The sequence below is a fragment of the Talpa europaea genome (genome assembly GCF_964194135.1).
Source record: "Talpa europaea genome assembly, chromosome: 12".
NCBI classification, from domain to species: domain Eukaryota; kingdom Metazoa; phylum Chordata; class Mammalia; order Eulipotyphla; family Talpidae; genus Talpa; species Talpa europaea.
This window is the reverse complement of record NC_140079.1, coordinates 54,399,871-54,421,307: the sequence shown is the minus strand read 5'-3', so window position 1 is coordinate 54,421,307 and position 21,437 is coordinate 54,399,871.

Sequence of the window (21,437 nt, the reverse complement as noted above, 5' to 3'; positions counted from 1 at the left end):
GAATAGTTATGTGCCTACTCTGTGAACAGCAAAGCTGGGAAATCATATGAACATGAACGTGTAGCTGTAAAAGGAACTTGCAATTACCAAACAAGTGCTTGTTGATTATCGAGCCCCTCTGCTTAACCCTGAAGATCGCATGATTCACCCATTCAACAAATATGTACTGAGCAAGTGCCTATGGCAGGCATTGTCTGGGTCTTGGAGTTACACTAATACACCCAGCAGAATCAGCAACCCAGTCTTCATGGAGCCTACCTCCTGGTAGGGTGATCGTAACTAAATGCAGTATATGGCATATTGTCTGGTGTAGGTGTCTGGAAGAAACTAGACACAGGAAAGAATCCTGGAGAAAGGTGCTACAATTTTAAATGAAATGGCACATTGTCACTGAGAAGGCAGCATTTCAATGAAGAAATGAAGGAGATGAGGGAATAAGCCTTGTAGATTATTGTGAATGTCTAGAGAGAATGAGTTAAGAGGAGGCAATGACAGATGTTAAGGCCCTGTGGCAGGGGTGACCAATAAGGCCAGACAGAGGGTACAGTGAAGACTGGCAGATCTTGCAGGACCTTGTAAGTTACTTCTTGGCCTTTGTTTTTTTTATCTTGATAGGAGATGGGAAGCTGTTGGATTGTTTCTAGTTTCTCCAATCCTGTTGTTCTTTGCTGCAGGGACCCACACCTGAGTAGAGTGGTGAGATGAGGCTCCTGCTATCCCAGACTTGTAACCTTGCAACCTGGGCTTCTGCAGGCTGTTGGGGTCTGAGCCTACATGTGACTTGGTCTACACTGTGGCTTGGTCTATCCCTTAAGGCTGTGGGCTCAACATGTCCCTGATTCTGACAACTGGGAATCTCGATGGATAAAGACCTCCCTGGCAGGCCACTAGTGCTGCCTCTGTGCCCTAGGGATGTGGGGTCTGTGGCCCCCACAGACCTCCCTGTAACTGCCTCCAGATTGGCGCTCCCCAAATCTTACATGCCAAAGAATCACCAGGGCACTTGGGAAAAGGCAGGTTTTGGCACAGCAGGTCCGTCTGAGGCCTGAGAATCTGCAGTGCCAACAAGATCCTGGTGGAAGGTTCACAGGTGGTGACACTCAAATAGGGAGCAAGTGAGGATCCCTGGAAGCATTCTAGAACTCTGAATTCCTATGTGTATCTTTAATCTGATCAGAGCCATAGGCCTAGCAGTAAGTCTACAAAGCGCCCTGGTAATCTGCTGCGTGGTTTTGATTTGCCACCTGTGTTCTCGAGCCTTCAGTGGGTGGGTAGACATGGGGAAAAATGCCTCTCCAAACCAGTTTGATCCAAACATTTCTCTATTTTTAGTAAGATTTACTCTTTGCAGACCAGGTCTACCATCATTCATTCTCAACAAATATTTATTAATTCTCCTCTGTGTTTCCATAAGGATCTATTCTTTGTCTTCCAGCCGGGCAGACAGATGGCAGATGCCAGCCTCTGCTTCATGCCTCCAAGGTTGCAAAACTGAATTGGAGAAATCTCCTGGGGCAAGGCTCACTAGGATGCTTTCCTTACATGGTTACAGAACTACTAATGTGTTCTTAATGAGCTGCCATTTACTTATGCAAATAGCAGGGCACAGATGCCAGGGGGATTAGGGCTTAGCTGAGAAGCATGCCTCTGCATATCACTCTTGTTTTAACATAAGAGCTGCAGTCCTTCCAGACCTACCCCTGTTTTTTGTCATTAATAGCTGCTGTACAGGCTGCGTGTGTGTGTGTGTGTGTGTGTGTGTGTGTATTTGCATGCGCGCACGTGCTTGGCGGTCTTACCAGGCCCCTCTAGAGTGAGGACATGTCCACCGGCCAGAGGTCCTGGTGGGAGCTGCAGACACCCCCTGCCCACCTCTGCCTCCTGCCTGACCTGGCAAACTCTGTGAAGCCCAGAGAGGTAGGTGGTCAGGGGTTGTTGAGCTCCAAGGGCTCAGGGGCTTGCTGGATCTAAGTGTGCTGCGATTTCCATATCCAGTCCCCATAAGCACGTTTGAATGAAGGTTCTCTGACATCTTGTCAAAGGACAAAATTGAAAAGCAGTGTCTTCATTTCTTTCGTGATCTCCCAAGAATCTTCCCTAATCAATCAAGAGAAGCCCCTGCTTGGAGTGTGATCCACATATGTGGTGGTGGTGGTCCTCTGACAACGCAGCACCTCACAGGGGCTGTTGACATTCGCTGCCATCCCAGATGTTGTTCACACAGAACTGAATGGGCCCTTCTCCTCACCTCCACAAGCTTTGGGTCATGTACGAATGACCCAAATAATTCAAGAATGAATAATCTGTCTGAACAGACTTGGTGTCTTGGAGAGGGGGATACCATCCTCTGACGTGCTTCTAGGCCTGCCCACCTTAGCGCACCTCCTTCTGTTGCCACTTTCTGCTGCGGACACAGGCAGAGAGCTGCGGGGAGCTGCTGAGGGCAGGCTCCCTGTCTAGCCAGCCTGAGCCATAACCCTGTGGGGTGCTCCGCTTCTGTGAACTTGAATATTCAGAACCTGATTCAGATGAGGTCAGGCGGCTAGAAAGCGAGTGCACGCATGCATAAATCAACAGCTGCAGGACCCCACACACAGTCCACGGGAGGTGATGTCTCCCTCTGTGGAATGACGGGAGGCTTCCAGGAGTTGTTAGGGGCTTAATCTTAGCCTCCCTCTCTCTCTCTTGTTTTGTTTCCACAGAAACCCTGTTTATTGTTGAAATAACTGATAGCTTTGGTTTGACGTCATCACTTCCTATAGATGTGTCACACTGGTAACCAGTCTTCCTGTCCCCACCTGTCCAGGCCCCAACCCATCCCCTTCTCTCTTGGTGGGTGAGGACTCCTCAGCAGTGAGCCAGTGTAGCTTCTTCCTGGGAAGAACCACTGGGTAGGCGAGCAGGAACCACTGGACAAGATGAGTGTGGGCCAGTGAGGGCATTTTTTTTTGTCTGTGTTTATTCCCTCCATCCCAGAAGTTGGTCATTCCACCGGGGGCTGGGATGGAGGGGTAGGGGGTGTTGAGGAAGCCAAGCTGCTTCCTGCTTCTTGCCAGGGAGAAGGCTGTGTGATATGGGGGTGGCAGGTGGCAGATAGTGTGTGTTTCTGTCCTGCTTCTCACTTAAGAGTTGCGAGACATTAATCCTCTGTCTGTGGATCTGTGTCTTCATCTGCAGAATGGGGAGGTTGGTCTGGCCTTAGTGATCCCATCCAGACTCAAGAAAGCAAAAAATTAAGAATCAGATAAACAAAATAATCCACTTGAGATCACATTGAAAAGTCAGAGATATCTTATGTGTAGTAAAATAAATCAGAAGGACAAAGACAAATATTGGATGTTTACATAGTGCATCATTTACAAAGAGAAATTCATATTAAATTTTTTTTTACTTCATTTTAGGAGGGCATATTGCCCAGATCTATCTCCAGAGATTGGCTTACCTCCTCCTGGAAGGCTTTATCTCCTTTGCAATGTTCTTCATTCATAAAAGACTCAGTTCCCCCCCAACTCATGCTATGCTCATGCTTCATTCATTCATTTTTCCCTCCAACATTTATTGAGCTGTGATCATGTGCCTGGTGACATCCTGTTCTAGGAATGTGAATAAATGAACATGGGCCATTCTCCTGGATTATTATTTGATTTTAACTGTGATAGGTGCTGTAAAACCTAGTACATGGTTCTATGACAATGTCTGTGAGGAGGACTAAGTGATGCTGGCCTCCTTGGAATCTGAATTGTGCTTAAAAGGATGAGTAGGAGTCAAGTTGGTAGAAGTAGGTGGGGACAGAGAATGGCCGGAACTTGGAGACCTTGAGGTGGGAGAGGGTGTAGCATTAGCAGGTAGCAGGGAGAAGGCTTGTTGTGAGTGAAGGGGTGAGGCAGCAATGGAAAGGTCAGAGAGACAGGCCGGGACCGGGTCACCAGACCTTGTTCATCATGTCAAACATGTGGGGCAATGTGAACTATAGAAGTATTTAAGCAGAGGAGGGGCTTGTTCAAATTTACGTTTTCAAGTGCTTGCTCTGGCTGCAGAGTGGAGGATGGATAGATTAGAGGGAATGAGGGTAAGTGAAGCTAGCAAAAGGAAAATACTGGAATCATTTCAATAAAACTTGATCACTTGGTCTGAGGTGGAGGGATAAGACAGGGCAAAGAAGTGGACACAGAGAGAATTTAGAAGGTCAGATGGACTTGGCAAAGAATTGGATTTGGGAGGTGAGGTGAGGAATAGAGAGGTGTCAAGCATGCCTTCTGGTTTATAGAGTTGGGTGGTGGTGGACCTCATGCTGAGTGACAATGCTGGGAGCCAGGTTTGGGGGAGAATATCGAGTTCAGTTTGGGATATGGCTGCGCCTATTTCTAGGGATTATGAAAGGAAATTGCTGATGAAAAATCTCAGGCTTTTTATTTTATTTTATTTTTCTTTAAAATTTATTTATTTATTTATTTATTTTTTTAGTCTTCCACATACTTTTTTTTTTATAATAAATTTTATTGTTATATTCCCCATACAATTGCAGCCCCCCCATTCTGACCCCAATCCCTCCCCTCCCGCCCCCGCCCCCCTAAAAGTGTCTCTGGTTCATAGTTTTTTGTTGATTTTTGATTTTCACTTTCTTATAGTTATTCATTTTCCTGGTCCCTTATTTAAGTTTTCTAGATTCCTGCTATGAGTGAGACCATCCGGTATTTTTCTTTTTCTTTTTGGCTTAATTCGCTGAGCATGATCCCTTCCAGCGCCATCCATGTTGCTGCAAATTGCATGTGTTTATCTTTTTTGAATGCTGAGTAATATTCCATGGTGTATATGTACCACATCTTCTTGATCCAGTCATCTATTTTTGGGCATTTGGGTTGTTTCCAAAGCTTAGCTATTGTAAACAGTGCTGCTATAAACATAGGGGTGCAGGTGTTCTTTGGAATTGATGTTTCTGTGTCCTTTGGGTAAATACCTAGGAGTGGAATTGCTGGATCATATGGAAGCTCTATGTTTAGTAGGTCCAGAAATCTCCACACAGCTTTCCACAGTGGTTGGACCAGTTTGCACTCCCACCAACAGTGCAGAAGAGTTCCTTTTTCTCCACACCCTCGCCAGCATTTGTTGTTGCTAGTTTTTTTAATATGTGCCATTCTCACTGGTGTGAGATGGTATCTCATGGTAGTTTTGATTTGCATTTCCCTGATGACAAGTGATGTTGAACATTTTTTCATATGCCTGTTGGCCATTTGCATTTCCTCTTCAGAGAAGTTTCTTTTTAGCTCTTCTGCCCATTTTTTGACTGGATTATTTTCTTTGTTGTTGTGGAGTCTCATCAGCTCTTTGCAGATTTTTGTGATCAGTCCTTTATCATTAGTGTTGGGTGCAAAAATGTTCTCCCAGTTGGTGGGGTTTCTCTTTGTTTTTGTTATTGTCTCTTTTGCTGTGCAGAAGCTCTTTAATTTGATGTAGTCCCAGCTGTTTATCTTTGCCTTCACTATCACTGCTTTGGGTGATGTGTCTGTAAAGATGTCTTTGATGTGCAAATCCCGTAGTGTTTCGCCTATATTTCCTTCTATATATTTTATGGTTTCAGGTCTTATGTCTAGTTCTTTAATCCATTTTGAGTTGATTTTTGTGTATGGTGTGAGGTAGTGGTCAAGCTTCATTCTTTTGCATGTAGCGACCCAGTTTTCCCAGCACCATTTATTGAACAAACTTTCTTTGCTCCAATGCATAGTCTTTGCTCCTTTGTCAAAGATTAGTTGACCATAAATCTGTGGGTTTATTTCTGGATTTTCTATTCGATTCCATTGGTCTGTATGTCTGTTCTTGTTCCAATACCATGCAGTTTTGATGATTATGGCTTTGTAGTATAGTTTGAAGTCTGGGAGTGTAATGCCTCCATTCCCTTCTTTTTTTTTCAGGAGAGCTTTGGCTATTCGGGGTTTTTTGTGATTCCATATGAATTTCATCAATAATTGTTCTATTTCTTTGAAGAATGACATTGAAATTTTGATTGGAATAGCATTGAATCTGTATATTGCTTTTGGAAGGATGGCCATTTTAATAATGTTTATTCTTCCAATCCACGAGCAGGGGATGTCTCTCCATTTCTTTGTGTCTTCTTCTATTTCTTTTAACAGTGTTTTATAGTTTTCTTTGTATAGGTCCTTTACCTCTTTTGTTAGATTTATTCCCAAATATTTGATTTTTTTTGTTTCAATAAAAAAAGGGATTTTTTTTTGATTTCTTCTTCTTCAGATTTATTGTTTGTGTATAGGAAGGCTACTGACTTTTGCGTGTTGATTTTGTATCCTGCCACTTTACTGAACTGATTGATGAGTTGAATTAGCTTTTCTGTGGAGTTTTTGGGGTTCTCTATGTATAATATCATATCGTCTGCAAATAGTGATAGTTTGACTTCTTCTTTTCCTATTTGGATTCCTTGGATGTCTTTCTCTTGTCTTATTGCCCTGGCTAGGACTTCCAGTATTATATTGAAAAGCAATGGTGAGAGTGGACATCCTTGTCTTGTTCCAGATCTTAATGGAATTGCTTTCAGCTTTTCACCATTGAGAATGATACTGGCTGTTGGCTTGTCATAGATGGCCTTTATGATGTTGAAATCTCAGGCTTTTTAGAGAAGACTCTGTGCTTAGATTGAGAGATGAGCCACTGAATTCTTTCTCCCTCACCTTGTATCCATACTGACCATTATAAGAAATGTCTCCTAGGGGGAACGTTGATCCAACACAGCAAGAGTTAGTATCTGAGAACATTACAAAATGTGGTGCCCTTGTGTCCTGAACAGTTAAATGACCTTCCCAGAATGGGACAACCATTCCCTCCAGTCTCATCACAACCCCCAGCAGGCAGGAAACCGAGGACCTCAGTCATGCCGAAGCGCTGTGAACTTGGGAGACCAGTTCACCTTTTTGAGCCTCTATTTTGATGGTGTAGGCCAGAGAAAATGATATGGCTGAAAGGGCTTTAGAAAGTGAAACACTCAATAAAAATATACGGTGTTTAATTGTCAGTGTGACTGTGGCTCCCTCCAGGTGTCATCTGCTGCTACTCTGAGACGGAAGGGAGAATAATCAGCTTCAGATCAGTGGCCACGACATCCCCTGGTGGGTTTGACTGTCAGCATTGCCCCTGTCTGGTCCCACAGCCAGATTTTTTTAATTACACGTGACACTGTTCTTAGTTAGAATTTCGCAAATCCAGTTTATTGAGACATTGTGCCAAATTCTTCAGTAAAACTGAAATCTTCCACATCTGTTTGGTTCCTCTTAGTCACTAATTTTGGTAATTTGATTGCAGAGAAACCCTCTCTGCTGGAATGTTTCTGCTACGACCGAGGAAACTGGTTCTACTTGAGGAGTGTTCTCTCTGCCTGCTGAACAGGCTGTTTTGACTTCAGGTTTTGTTCTGGAGTTTGGGGAATATGGCACTGGCATGAGCTGTCGTGGGCAAATTGCTGCTAGTTCCTGAGCAGGGAGGGAATGAACACTTAAATAGGTTCACAGAGATATGCATACTTTGGGCGGTTGCTTCCACAAAGAATCTATACCTATGTGTATTTTCCTCAAAAAAAAAAAAAAAAAAAAAAAAGCCCTCTCACACTTTGAGAGGGCTCTGGCAGAGTGTGACAGGTGACTTCAATGTTGGCACCCAACCTCGTTGTTTGAACTAAAAACGGTGGGCGGATCTTTGGTTTCTCTAGGCCTCTGTCTATTCCCTTGTGAAATGAAGGCACCTAAGTTGTCCTTTCTGACCCAGAAGCTCATTCATTCATTCAACAAATGTCTGTTGTAGGTACTGGGTGTGGCCATCAATGAATCAGGCACAAAATTCTATTTTTTGGGAAACCTAAGTCCTATCTCTGTGGTTCAATGGTTTATTCATTCAGGAAATAGTAGTTGAATCCCTGTTATGCGTCAGGCACTGATTGAGGTTCCAAGGAGACAATGGTGGGCCCCAGATAAGTAGGGGTCCTGCTTTGGGGAACCTGTAGTCTGAGAGGGAAGAAGCGATAACAATAAAGGGTTTTGGGCCTCCCCTGGTGGTGCAGGCGGTTGAGCGCCGCACTGTGAAACTGTCTGCAGCCTCTGCAGTGCCGGTTTGAACCCGGCCGGCCAGTGAGAATCCCACATGGCGTGGCAGACCTTTCCTGTCTCACCTGCTGCTCCCCTCAGCAGTGTATTTCATCAGTCTGCCTGTTCTGTTCCCCACTCTGTCTCTGGTGAATCCTCTCACCCTCCCATGCATCTGGACTGTACCTTGGTTCTTGTATAAATTAATAAATAAATCTTTAAAAAAAAAAAAAAGGGTTCTTACTGTATTATGATGGGGAATGAACTGGATGCTGGCATGCTAGGGGCATCCTGCTCCTGTCTCAGGTTCAGAGAAAATATCCTGGAAAGGTCAAGACTGAACTGAGAGGAAGGAGAAGGAGATGTCCTGGGGCCAGAGAAGAGTCTTTGAGAAACTGCATATCTTCTTCAGAGGCCTGGCTGAGGGTTTGAATTTGGTGAGAAGCCATGTGGGAGCTGGTGATCATGAACATCTAGTGTCAACACCGGTAAGGGCTCCCAACTTCTGAATAAAAAGCCAATGCCAAACTAACCACTCTGCACTTAAGTAGTTTTGAAAGAAAAATCTCATTTAAACATAAAACACATGATTTTCCCATGAATTGTGTCCCCTGGGTGTGGCCTCCAGGGATACTCATACCCTCTGAATCAGCCACAAAGCTTCTCAGACACGCTAGTTCTCTCCTTCTCAGGGCCTTTGCACATGCTGTGCCTTCCCCTTGGAGCACTTTTCCCCTCACCTTTTTCCTTTGGTCACTTTTCCCTCACTCATCTTTCTCAGCTCAGCTTACACCTCTGTTCTTCAGAGAAATAGACGGTTCTTGGCCCACTGGGAAAGATGGGTCCTCTTATATTCTGTCATAGCTTCTTATTCTCTTTCTTCATAGCACTCATCTTCATGTGTAGTTGTAAATTTGTGATGTGATTACATGATGCCTGCTGTGCCTGCTGGATTCTCGGCTCTCTGAGGGCAGGAACCATGTCTGGGCCACTAGGTCTTTAGCATGGAGCACACTGCCCGGCATGTGGTGAGTGCCCATAACCATCTGTTGGATGAACAAATGACCACAAATCACGACTTCCTAGTCTTTGGGGATGCATTTTTTGCAACAAGGACCTCAAATAAGCAGAAGTCATACTCTCCTTTAATAGCTCTTTGGCCAACGCTTTTGTGAAATGTGGGCTGAGATGGGCCTGTTGGGACATGTGCTTTAGTCCATGTGTGACAACAGGTGTGGTCAAAAGGGAAATGAATGAAATTTTTGGAGGCAGGGAGTTTAACATGCTGGTGGAAAAGGCCAGATATTTAGGTAGAGTGCCTGGAGTTTTCCTCTAACGCAGCTCAGATAGTGTTCATCAAATATCCATGAGCTGTCTCAGAAAATTAAGAATAGGAATACTATATGACCCAACTATTCCATTTCTGGGTATTTATATAAAGAGTCCAAAAACACCAATTTGAAGAGATGGATACAATCTCATGTTTATTGCAGCATAAGTCGTAATAGGCAAGAGTTGAAAACAATCTCAGTACCCATGATGACATGTATGGATGAAGAAGATGGGGGATATATACAAATGGAATACTATACAGCTATATAAAGAAAACAATGAAATCCAGCCATTTGCAACAGCATGGATGGACCTAGATGGTGTTATGCTTAGCAAAATTAGAGAAGAAAAATACCACATGATTTCACTCATATGTGGTAGAAAAAGAAAGAAAACAAACAAGCAAGCCAAATCAAAAGCAAATTCTAAGACAATAAGAACAACCTAGTCATTACCAGAAAGGAAGGGGGAAGTATGGTGGGTAGATTGGGCAAAAGGGGTTAATTGTATGATGATGGATGGTGACAAGCATAATGTCATCTATACCTATCATGTTGCTATACTAATTTGAAAACTACATAATGTTGTAAATCAGTTATACTTCAATAAAAAAGAAATACTGGGCCTTCCTGGTGGCCTAGGGGTTAAGTCTCAGTGCTATCAATGCTACAGCCTGAGTTCAATGCCTGGCTAGGGAGCTAATCCACATATGGTGCAGCAGACCTCTCCTGTCTCACCCGCTGCTCCCACCAGCAATGTATTTCAGTAGATCTGCCTGTTCTGCTCCCCACTCTGTCTCTGGTGAATCCTCTTACCCTCCCCCTTGACTCCCGCACCTCTGGCCTATACCCCAGTTCTTCTACACACACACACACACACACACACACACACACACACACACAAAGAAATATTGATTATATGTGTATACATACATATATATTTATATATATATGTAATAGAGAATATATTCACACGCACCCTACATATGTTAGTTTCCCTGGTGACTATACTGGGGCCATGCCCAAGTTTTCTTCCAGTGGCCCCAGAGTGGAAGTGATGGAAACTATTTCCCCCTGAAGGCAGTTAAGATGGATGTGCCTTTTTGTATCTCTCTCTTCCCTTATCTCCAAGGGCATGTGTCTGAAAGAGACAGTTGCAAGATGGAGAAGGGTCTCAGTGTGCACCAGACTCTGTGAAGGACAAATCAAGCCTTTGGGATTAAGATGAATCTTAAAGGAGATTTCAGGATTTATTTGTTACTGTGGCACATTGTAGACTGTCCTGGCTAATGCTCTTTCACCATATTAAAGCTTCCTTGGATTCAGTTTTTTCAAAAGCAAGATATTTATTTCCTTTAAAATTCATACCTGTTAAGCAGATGGTTTCAGAGTTCCTGGAATTTGTGTTACGAATTTTAGGCATCCCACCAGCGATTTTTAGACATTGCAACTCCTGCCAACATTTGGTTTTACTGGTCTCTCGACACAGCTCCCTTCCCCTCCTCCAGGAACTGTTTCATAATGAGTAAATGTCTTCCAGGCGCTGGTGGCATTTCTGACAGCTTCCAAAAGAGGGGTTCTACTTGGCAGATTCCTGGAGTATCTTGCATACCCTTCAGTTTGACCTCTCCCAAGTGAGATGTGGCAGAGAGCATGTCCTCCAGTTCCTGGGCACTTCCAGTTATTCAGCAGACTCAGGACTGAAAGGCTCAGACAAAAATAAAATAAACTAAAAAAACCTTCTCAAAAATCAGTCACTTATTGGGTAAAGGAGGGCCTTCTCTGGGGTAGCTGCTAAGGAATAGATCTTGAGTCCTGCCACTTCTATGTCTTTGTGCCTTTGGGAGCCCCTCGGGAGTGTAGGAGCCTGCTGGGGAGGAATAGGCTTCTGCTGGGCTAAGCGAGTTCATATGTCAGATCTTGTTATTGCTAAAGTTGCCTCTGGCTTGCCTCAGGCTCTAATTTATTAGTCCTTGGGCAAATGACTCCAGTTTCCTCATCTGTCCAATGAAGTGAGTGAGTGAGCATGAGTGCTGGTCACTGAACCCCAGGGACCACAGCGATGGCTAATGGGTGCACAGGATGCTGGTCCCTTTTGCCAGAGCAGCCTGGCTTTTATTTCTTTCATTTGTGTGGTGGGATAATCCATTGATGTATTCATTGATCTGTAATTCATGTTTTGTTCTGGCCTCATCAAAGACTCCAAAGAATGAGGTGAGTTTTTTCCTCCCATCATCTTAAGAAGGTAGTCTGACTTGTCCTTTGGGGTTCTGGTCTCCTTGTCCAGGAGTTTGTTCACAGCATATAAGTTTCATGAAAAAACAAAAAGGCACTCATGGGGCGCCTTCCCCAACCTAAGTTTTGTTGGAGGATGTCAGTGCTGGAGGACAGGAGAAAGAGAAAAGAGTCTGGGGTCAGAGTGGTCCTTCCTGGCAGAGGGGGCCATGAGGGCCTATGAGGGGTGGGGTCTGTGTCTTGGCTGCTCGTGGTGGTGGTAGTGGCTGGTGGTTGGCTGCTAAGTGCCTTTGGAGGTCAATTCTATGGTTTTGAGACCAACCATGGGTAGGTCTCTGGGTCAAGTATGTGAGCGAGTAAGTCCCCTAAAGGGGCATTTCAACCTCTTCCTGAGCAGCGGGGTTGGGAGGGAGATGGCAGGACAGCCCTCATGTCTCATCCTTCCTCAGGCTGCCCAGTAGGTCTCAGAAGGCTAGCAGGGAGCTGGTAAGTACCAGGTGCTGCCTGTGTGGCTGCGGGAATGCAGTTTGGGAGACCCCCAACTGACCTTCACAGCCCTATCTTTTCCTGAGGCCACCAAGTGTCAGCGTCACTGTTCAGCAACACCGAGAGATGGGAGCTAGTGGTTTGGCATCTCCAGGGAAGTGGGGTTTATTCAGGGAGATGGGTCCAGGTGAGATTTTAAAAGACGCTATTGTCTGAGGTGACAGGGAACAGCCCATTTTAGGGCTCGGAGTGTCACCTGGTAGTCAAAGGATAAAGGAATGATTTAGTAGCTAGAGAAAGGGAAATAAGCTTCTGAGGCATTTTTCCAGCTGCTCACCCATAATACCAGCCAAGAGCTGACCTTTACTGTGGGCGTGTGAGGCCAACCTGCTGGGACAGACCAGAAGAATCAAGCTAAGCGATACCGATGGCAGAGCTCAGGCAGCTGAGGGTGGAGAGTCAAGGGCACGGTCTTGCAGGGAGGCAGCCAGAATGCCAGGAAGGCAAAATGTCTAAAATGGGAGCAATGAGGGCAGAGTGCTTTTGTGACCACCACACTAGGCCTGGAGCCATAGGGGTAGAAGGCCCAGCAGTGTTTGCAGAGGGGGAGGGAGACTGTTATTTCCACCCCAGGGCAATGGGCACTAGTCCCTAGAGCTGCAGGGTGATGGTTGTCACACAACTTCAAAGGACATTTAGTGGCACTTGGCAAAGCCCTAATTCAAGCCTATGAGGCCCATATAATCATCTCCATTTCCTCGATGTGGAAACATGCTTTGGAGAGGATGAATGAGTTACTAAACGCCTCTGGCTAGTTAGTGGCAGAACCAGGACAGAAAGTCAGGTTTTCTGATGCTGAGGTCAAGCCCTGGCCCTTTTCTCTGAATCCCAAACATGTTTTGTGAGCCTTGCAGCCTGCCCTCCACCCCAGAGACTATGCCCACCCCCCTTTCCTCTCCTCCTCCCAAATTCCAATTAAATCAGGAAATGAGAGCCTTAGGACCTGCTGTCTTGCTCTTTTGGTCCATGAAGTTGCAGAACACCCGAGGAGCCTTGTCTATCACATATGCCAATGCAAACACAAAGACACTGGTTTTGAGCTGTAAGCAGAAAGGAGTTTATTGTGTTGCAAAAACTGGGAGTGAAGTACTGTTTCTGCTTACCCTCTGGCTCTCTTTGTAGGACGAATATGCCTGAGTTAACTGGCAGGTTGATGAGAGGGAGATAAGAGATACCTGGAGCAGAGCTGCTCAGCTCAGGTGTGCAGTCAACAACCTAGAGCCGGACCCCAGCCCATCTCCATGTGCCCGAGGTGCCAGCCTCCTAAGCCTCTCCATACAACCTGTGAATTCTGTATGCCACTGGGGTTTTGCAGCTGATAAACAGCCTTCTGCTGGTAGTAGCTAGTGGATACAGAGATACTTTAAAAGTAAAGTATTAGAGGGCCTCCCCTGATGGCACAGAGGTTGAGCACTGGGCTGCGAGGCTGCCCACAGCCTCTGTAGTGCTGGTTCGATCCCCAGCCGCTGGCAAGGGTCCCACATAGCGCGCAGACCTCTCCTGCCATGCCTGCTGCTCCCCTCAGCAGTGTATTTCGTCAGTCTGCCTGTTCTGTTCCCTGCTCTGGCTTTGGTGAATTCTCTCACCCTCCTGTGCTTCTGGCTGTACCCAGTGCAAACAAACAAACAAACAAATAAATAAATCTTTAAAAAATATTTAAAATTAAAAAAAGTGAAGTATTAAGAGCTCGGAAATAATAACTCTATATGTAATGGAGAACAAGAACAAAGTCAGAATGCTGGTTGACTGCACCTGAGCTCAGGAAGGGACTTAGGGATTCCAAGTACCACCCCTTCATCTCCTCGGTGAAAAATCTGAGTCCCAGGAAGTGAAGTGACTTGTCCGAGGTTCCTACGCAGGACTCTTTCATGTCCCTGCCTATTAATCTGCCTATCCCCTTGTATGGGTCACATATGCACACTGGCAGGGGTGGTCTGAGCATGCGGGTGAAGGTCAAAGGTGGGATGTGCTTCACAGCATAAACTTCATACCCTGCTGCCCACTGCCTTTGGTCCCAGGAGCTGAGACCATGTAAACTGCCTTAAAGCAGGAGGTTGATCCCAGAGTGACTACTCTACCTTTCGGTGACGGTCTCTTGGCTCCAAATGGCAGCCACCTGCTGCCCTCAGTTGCTAAGTCCCAAATGTCACTTCTAAGCTCTGCAATGCCAGATCTGCCTGTTCCCAGAAAACTATAACAAAGCCTTGAGAAAACCCAGTGTTTGGATTACACTCTAGGCACTAGCATTGCCCCAGGAGGGCAGGAAATGCTCCTATGAGTACCAGGCAAGGTATGGATCAATGGGCTTGGGTCTTCCTATGCTGCCAGGCTCATCTCTTGCACATCTGTTCTGCCAGAGGTACCAACTCGACAGGCAGCTGTGCGTGAGTTTGCATGTGCATGGCACGTGTATATGTGTGTGCATGTGTGTTTGTACATGTGCATGCGTGTGTGTGCCCGTGAGAATGTGGGGAAACGGAACATCAGTGGGACAGTTCCTCCAGTATGTGTGTGTGTATATATATGGATATATCTCTCTATATATATCTCAGGGATCTGTGAAGCTTCTTCCTGATAGAACACAAAGGGTTTAATAATCATCATGTTCTTCAGTAATTCTTCTGGACCAGTGTCTCCCACTTGTTTATTTCCTTTTTAGTCTCTTCTTACTGGAAGTGAATTGAGTAGATATGTGTTGGGAGCATCAAGATTCTAGTCAGTTATGGGGGAGGAACAAGTGGGGGGGGGTCCAGGCAGCCATATTAGACAAGAAAATGTTCTATTAAGCTCTTACGCTCAGCCCCACCTGTCTGCCTAGACTCCATTCAGACCTCAGGAGACCTTTGGAGTTCCTGGTCTGTTGACTCTTTAGGACATATAAGCTTGTCCCGGCTGCTAGAAGTAAATGGAGGGGGCATTGGCAAAAGATGCCTCCTGGTGCCATCGTGTGGGCATTCTCCATCTTGCCTGCATGTCAGCGTCCCCTGGGAGTCTTAGGAGACCTGTGCCCAGGCTCCACCTCAGACAACAGGAATGGAATCCTTGGGGGTGATGGCTGTGCATGGCAGTTTTATAAACTTCCCAAGTGATTCTCATACACAGATTTAGAACATCCCTTCCAGAGAAGAATCTGTAAGGGCCATCTGGGAGAACTGCCCAGAAACTGTTAGGAGCCATGGCTATGAGGCAGTTCCATGGGTTAAGACACTGGCTGAATCATGGCTGAATCATGAAGCCCAAAAGACCAGGTTCTGATCCCTAGAACCTATAAATATTTGGAAAAAGGGTCCTTGTAGTTGTGATTACATTAAGAATCTTAAAATGTGGAGTTTATCCTGGATTATTTGAAAATCCTTAAATGTAGTCACAAATATCCTTAGAAGAGGGAATAGGGGGAGATTAATAGACACAGAGAAGAAGGTGAGGTGAAGATGGAGCAGAGAGACTTGAAGATATAAGCTTCAAAGACTGGAGCAATGCAAACACAAGTCAAGGAGTACTGGCAGCTACCAGAAACCCAGAGGCAAGGATGGAGTCTTTCTAGAGCCTCCAGAGGGAGCACAGCCTAAATAGCCCCTTGACTTTGACCTTGTTAAATTAGTATCTGATTTCTGACCTCCAGAATTGTAAGTGAATAAATGCATTGTTGTTTTAAGCCATATCTCCTTGAACAATTCGGGGCTTGGAGACACTGACACCTCCTCTCACCCTGTAAAGTCTTTTGGGCGACATGATTCAGCCTACTGCAGCCAATGTCTTAACCCATGAGACTGCCTCATGGCCATGGCCCCTAACTGCTTCTGGGTAGTTCTCCCAGATGGCCCTTACAGTCAAAATCCATATGTAGCTATTGACTCCCCCAAACTTACCTGAATAGCCTGCTGTTGACCAGCAGCCTTACCTAGAACTTAGTTGATATTTTGCACGTTGTATGTAGTATATATAGCATTCTTACAGCAAGGTAAGCTAGCGAAAAGAAAATATTATTACAAAAATCATAAGAAAGAGAAAATACATTTACAGTACTGTACTGGATCTATAATACTGTAAGTTTATGCCATCTGTTTACAAGAAAATCCACTTACAAGTGGACCTGTGCACTTCAAACCTGTGTTGTTCAAGAATCAACTGTAGTTTTTGGTAATTTGTTACAGCAGCCGCGGGAAACTAACACATTGCCCACAGGGGAGGCCCTTTGAGCTATGTTAATGTTATGCTTTATGGGGGCCTCCCTGGTGGTGCAGGGGGTTGAGCACAGCGCTGTGGGGCAGTCCGCAGCCTCGGCGGCGCGGGTTCGATCTCCGTCCAGGGAGAGGCCCACATGGCGCAGCAGACCTCTCCTGGCTTGCCTGCTGCTCCCTTCAGCAGTGTGTTTCAGTCGGTCTGCCTGTTCTGTTCCCCACTCTGTCTCTGGTGAATCCTCTCACCCCCCACACTCTGGCCTGTGTCCCAGCTCTTGTGTGCATAGATAAATAAATCTTAAAAAAAAAAAGTTATGCTTTATGGGTTATGTCTCCTAGCTCAACATGTGACACACATGAAACCAAGCTATCCACCAGCTAGCCAACTAATGTTAACTAAGGGAATGAGCCCCATGCTGGATACAAAAGCAATTAACAAATAGGGTGGGTGGTAGCATGGAGAACTCGGATAGAGTCTGCAGATGGACTTGGCACCCCTGATGGTTTCCTATCTGTTGGCTCCATAATTATGGGGGGAAATTTACATAGACCTGGAAGAGCTTATCTACACAGGGAAAGGGAGCTTGGGAGAGGAAACAGAATCCCTGGAGTGGATAGGGTAGTTCAAATATAAGAGTATATCAAAGATTTTGTGGAAACAAGTGTGAACAAGCTGGGCTGGAACTGAGGCTTGAAGTAGGGAGGTTGTTCTTAAACTTCAGTGTGTGGTCTTACTGAGAGGTCGTGTCAGGAAACTAGATATAATGCAAGCTCCCTGGGTTACCCTCGTTTAGGTAATTCACAGATCACATTTTGAGAAACATTGAATTTGGGGTTGATTGAGATTTGCGAAAGTTGACTATAAGACTAATTCACCCTTCAAAACTGGCAAAGTTTAAATATAATTTATTTTACAATTCAGCATTTCTTTTCTATCTATACCATATCTTAAATTCTTATTTCATAAAAGTAGTGTATATACATGAATTTAAAAGTTGAAAAGAAAGTACTATGAGGATTATAATGAAAATCAATTGTCCCCATCCTACCTCTTTCTATCTCAAATTCCCAGAGGCAAATTCTTTTAACTCTTTAGGCTATTTATTCATTTTTTAGCTTTTCTATTTCTAAATGACATGTGTAAACTACTATTACTTGAATTTTAGGATCACCTCCCCGCCTAGGGATGAAACTCGTGTTGCAGAGGCTGCGGATAGCTTCATAGTGCTGTGCTAAACCTCTTGTGCCACCAGGGAGGCCCCCATATGATGTATTTTGATGACATTTTCTTTACTATGTAACTTAGGTGTCTCTTGAAATAATAAACTAGTTTTCTGGGTACTGGTGGCAGAGCTGACTGTGCCCCAATATCTTTTCTCTTCTTGTTCTGCAATAAGAAAATTCTCAGATATACAGTGTATACCCAGCAAAAACTGCAATTTCTAGCCCCCCCCTTGTGGCCGCATATGGTCACGTGGCTAAGAATGACCAATGAGAGGTGAGCAGATGTGCTGTGGCATCAAGGTAGAAATGTACCTTTCCTTCTCTTTGCCTCATTCCTGCTGCTGAAATGCAGATGTGGTAGAAGAACATCTGTCAAATTAGGTTATAAGGTGGAAGTCATGAATTGAGGTGAAAAGGACAGCATGGCTGAAGATGCCTGTGTCACCATGAGAAAAAAATAGGCCGCCAGCCTGAGCTCCTGTATCACTGAGTCTCTTTGGGGTCTAGCCTGTATTAATATCTCCTGTGCTGCCCGGGGACAAATTTTTCCATAAGATGAGTGGAGCTCACTTGCATAGATCTCCTTCAAGACCCTGGGAGGGAACCTATATTTTACTTGGAGTTTTGTATTCTTTATACCAATGAAGGCCCCATTCACACCCCTTACCCACCCCCGCCAAAAGTGAATGTCACCTCTCTCAGCACCTGAGAGTTTTCCTCCAAAATCCCCTCTTCCCTTCTTGGATCTCAGTTAGGCAATTTCTCAGCCAATCTTCCAGGGGAGCCTGGCCTGTGAATGGCATTGATGGAAGCCACCTCCAGGTCTGGCTTTAAAATCCTCCTCCAGGCTTCCTCACACCCCTTCTCCCCCGATTTTAGCAGATTGATAGAGGGGAAGAGGATGAGAGGGAAAGAGAGGACAGCAGGGTTGGTGAGGGCCAAGATGGAGCTCTGTGTGAAGATGCCTGGCCTGGAGCAGGCCCTCAGTCCACAAATATTTATTGCAGGCTTGATCTGTGGACTGTGACTGACACTTCAAGGAATTCAGTATTGTGGAAGGCGAGTTTTCAGATACCCTGTGTGCAGACACACACACAAGTGTATGTGTGTGTACTCTGGAGTCAGATTGTCTGGGTTGACATCCTGGCTCCATCGCTTAATTGCACAATGTTGTGCAAATTGCTGAACTCTCTGTGTCTCATTTTCCTCTTTATAATGATATAAATGATAGTAATATTAACTGCCTCAGAGAATCAGTATGAGAATTGCAATATTGACATGAATTAACATCTGGAAAATGTTTAGAACACCCTCCTGGAGTACAGGTACATTATACAAGTGCTTGATAGGTGACACATGTGAAGCTTAAAATCTCAAATGATGGTTCCTCCTCTCGTGAAGTTTCTTTGAGATTTTTCAAACCCCCTTGTACTGGACTGATGACTCAGGGTCACGCCTTTTGTGTGACTGAAGGAGGGAGCGTTCCTGGGGGACGTCAGGGGAGAAGTCACCTGAGCTCTGCCTAGAGTCTGTCTGTGGCCTCCAAGCTTCATTCTAATCCATCGAAGCTCAGTTTCTGGGAATGGGAACTGGAATGAGCTTTACAAGGTCCTTGGGAAATTTTAATTTCCAATGAATGATGGAACTCGAACTCACTGACATTATTCATTTGTCGTTTCTGCCCATGTTTAATTTTTCCTTTTGTCTGTGGAGAGCAAGTGTGTATCTGTGTGAGATAATTCTTGGGTTATGGTAACAGTCATTTTGCATAAGGGCTTTTGTACCAAAGCTCTTTCCATTGTCAGGTTGGTGCATAAAGCTCATTATTTGTTTCTGTGCTACTGTCAAGATGTAGAGAGCTTCTCTCTCTCCCCCCGCCTCAATATGCAGTAAGTACACAGGAATAAATGCTCTTTCTGACCATTTCCCACATCTCTGTGAGGCCAGAAGCACTGACAATAACAGTTGCAGGAGGTTGAAGAGGGACAGAGAAAAAAAGGCGTGAGTTTGGTGTGAGGCTAGGAGGAGAACTTCCAAGAAATGGAGAAAATTAAGTCTCAGATCAGTGGCTGAGAGGACAATCAAGTTGAATAAATTAGGATCACTTCCATAGAATAGATAGCTCAGAGGGAAGCTGTCTGTCTTGCTATCACGGCCTGATTGTTTTGTCATGGCCTATTTCGTTACATAACCTCTTCTTCAGAGAGGAAGTCTCATTATTCCACAGTGAGATGCATGTCAGATCTGTCGTAGTACTTGAGGGAAGCTGGGAATGTGCTGTTTCTTATCATTTTCACCCAGCAAGAGAACTGGGGAGGAAGCTACACCCAAGTTAATTAGGATGGGATCTTTTGGGGTTGTTATATAATATTCCATGTTCAGTGGATGGTGTGACCTCGCCATCCCACGGGTCAGCATGGCACTCCCTCACTCTGCAAGTCTTAAGTTCTCTTTCACACACAGAAGATTTTTAGTTACATTCATATGTATGCATTCACTTAGGGAAATCTCTACATTTTTTTTTTAAGTTTTATTTTATTTATACAAGAACCAGGGTACAGGTCAGATGCGTGGGAGAGTGAGACGACCCACCAGAGACAGAGTGGGGAGCAGAACAGGCAGACCGATGAAATACACTGTTGAGGGGAGCAGTGGGTGAGCCAGGAGAGGTCTGCTTGCCGTGTGGGTTGCTCCGAGGCCGGTGGGGATCGAACCAGCACTGCAGAGGCTGCAGACAGCTTCACAGTGCTGTGCTCAACCACCTGCGCCACCAGGGAGGCCCCCTAAATTTTTTTTAAAGAAGCCCACCAATCAAGGATAAGTTGCTGAGATACAAAGGAATCCTGAATTGACTTGAGATTTCCTTGCACACAAATAAGAAAACAAGCGAAAGCAGAGACCTTCCTTCCAGGCACTGCAAGGGCTGTGTGTTAAATGCTGAGTAGGTTCGGGTGCCAAATCAGGTTACTAGCACTTTATCCTTTGAAGCCAGGTATGAAAACTGACTCCAGTGGGAGTCAGTTTGGAACAGGGCTCCAGTGGGAGGCAGAAGTTTTGGCAAATGCCAAAGCTTGGGGTCCTCCAAGGTTATTAGGGTGGTGGGATGTTATGGTGAGGAGAGTGGGGGCTTTGGGGTCAGCAGAACTGGTTTGATTCTGCCCTGCTACTTGTCAGTCATGTGAACTTGGAAAAGTCACTATGTATCAGGGTCCAGTGAGATATAAAGAAACCAGTGAGTCTTTCAACAGAGTGTTTATTCCACAGTTAATGGAAGAGATGAGACAAACTGGGTGGGGGAACTTGGGAAGAGACTGCAGGAACCTGCTGCCCCTGGGGTCCAGAGAAGAGGTTGGTCTATCAGAATTCAGAAGGCAGGGCTGCCTGTGGCAGCTGCAACTATGGAGGGAGGGAATGTTGGAGGGAGCTAGAATCATGGGGGAGACATGTCATGGCTGGGAGGTGCCATTTGGAGCAGAGAGAGAGGAGGAGAAATATCTGGGTTTCTCCCTTCCTCTCAAACTCTAGTCTCCCACTAGTGCCCCCAATGGCTGAGACTTCTAGAAAGCAAAGGGCCTGGTAAATGAAACTCTGTGGTACAGAATAGAGCAAATGCTTTGAATAAATGTCATTTAATATTAACCACTAATACGATCTAATATTAAACACCTAATACTCACCACTGCAACCATCCCGGGGGCCAAGGTGTGGGTGGGCCAGGAGCTGGACAGTGGTGGGGAAGGGAATGTTTGCCCACATGGCTACTCCGTGAGGCTCAGCCCTCTTGATATCCTGGATGGGCACAGCAATTGGGGCCCTAGAGTCTTCCATCTTACTACTTA